General features: G+C 45.5%; 1 non-coding gene across 1 annotated transcript; it reads right to left on the bottom strand.

Annotated features, from left to right (window-relative positions):
- Positions 1-789: 789 nt before the first annotated feature.
- Positions 790-871, bottom strand: trnas-cga. Its single transcript has one exon. It is a non-coding gene; the product is annotated as a tRNA-Ser (tRNA).
- Positions 872-1,819: the final 948 nt, after the last annotated feature.

Below are 1,819 nucleotides of genomic sequence, written 5' to 3'. Positions count from 1 at the left end.
CAAGCAGCTTCCTTGGTAATCCAGTGGTTAGGATTCGGCGATCTCACCGCTGCGGCCAATGTTTGCATCCCGGTCAGAAGCTAGCCGCTTAATTATTTTATTAAAACGACTTTATTAAGTTCCTGATTGAAAACAGAAAATGCGTTACAGCTCTGCCCGAATCAGTGGAGTTGGAACTGAAGCTCCGCATCAGAAATGAAAATGTCACATGTGCGTCAGGTCGAGAACAAATGTAGGTGTCGGGTCGGAAAGTAAAAGAATAAAAGAGAAAGTCTGTGAACGGTTGCAAAGCACTGGTTACAACGATGTTGGTACAAGGCAGAATATGGGTGAGAATGGGACTGATTTTACTGGAGTACTGTGTATAGCACCTGATAAGGTGCTGATAAGTATTGATCTTGGAAACACGGCAGCGCTGATCCACCAGGCTGTGAGTTCTGGAATGTGAGTGGACATTCTACCCTCTGTAAACTTGAGGTCATTCAAAACTCTGCTGCCAGTGTCTGAACTCGCAGCAAGTCCCATTCCCCTATCACCCCTGTGCTTTCTGACCTACATTGGCTCCTGGACAAGTACTATCTTTAGTTTAAAATTCTCCTGCTTGTTTTCAAATCCCTCCATGTCCTTGCCCCTCTCTTTCTCTTTAGTCTCCCAGAACCCCAAAACCTTCTGAGATGTCCACACTCCTTGAGATGTGGCAGATGAACGGAAATAGGAAAACGCGGAAGAGTTTATTTTCTACAATTTACCAATAATTTATTCTGGTTGAAATCGGGAATAATGAGGAAACGTAGGCGGTAGGATTCGAACCTACGTGGGAAAACCCCAATGGATTTCGAATCCATCGCCTTAACCACTCGGCCACGACTACGAGCATGCTCACAGCGTTCATATAAAATGATAGGTGGCTACAGCAGAGCAGGAAGACATTCGCCCCGACATGTTCGTGCCAGTTCTCTGGAAGAGCCAATCAGCTGGTTCCACACAGGCTCCTTTTCCCCCACAGAAATTCATATTTGTATTGCCTCTCCTTGTTCTTCCCATCAAAATAAAACACAGCACACTTCAACTTAAGTTTCCCCGTCTAAAGATTTTGTGACACTGCGCAAACACTAGCTCATTGGGGCTGTGGGATTCGAAGCCACGCCCCCAACGAAATGGTGCGTTTACTATAGCATTTTAGACCCCTCGGCCACAATAACATAATAGACGCTTTTTACCTTACTGTCTATATTTCAATCGAAATACCAAGTAAGGACAAGAGCAGGAAGCGGCCTTCAGGCGCCTCGAATCGGCTCTGCCACTTGTTTACATCATGGCGGATCCCCAGCCGCGATTCAAATTTTCCACCCCATCGCGCTAACCCTTTATTTCCTTAGAATCGAAAAATCTATCCATCTTAACCTTCAATGTACTCGCCGATTGAGGATCTGCAGATGTCTGGACTACAGTACTCCAAAGATTCACAACCCTTTGAGTGAAGAAATGTCTCCTCATCTCAGCCCTAAATGGCTGACACATTATCCGCAAGAAGGTGAGCCCAATTCTAGACGCTCCAGCCAGAGGGAAAACAACCTCTCACCATGAACACTCTCAAACTGTCTCAGGATTTCACACTTTGCAAAGAGGTAAAGGAGACCGAGACAGAGAGACCGTGAGGGCGAAAGCAGATATACGGAGGCAGATAGAGACAGAGACTTGGCTCGACACTGAAAGGAACAGATAAACTTTACCATTCCATATGGTTGTTAACTTAGATTGAAAGACCGAAAAGAATAAAAGACTTGCGTTTAAACAGAGCCTTTCACGAACTCAGGGC

Source organism: Carcharodon carcharias, chromosome 27, assembly GCF_017639515.1.
Source record: "Carcharodon carcharias isolate sCarCar2 chromosome 27, sCarCar2.pri, whole genome shotgun sequence".
Taxonomy (NCBI): domain Eukaryota; kingdom Metazoa; phylum Chordata; class Chondrichthyes; order Lamniformes; family Lamnidae; genus Carcharodon; species Carcharodon carcharias.
Note: the sequence above shows the minus strand (reverse complement) of the source record. Positions and strands in the feature narration are given on the sequence as shown.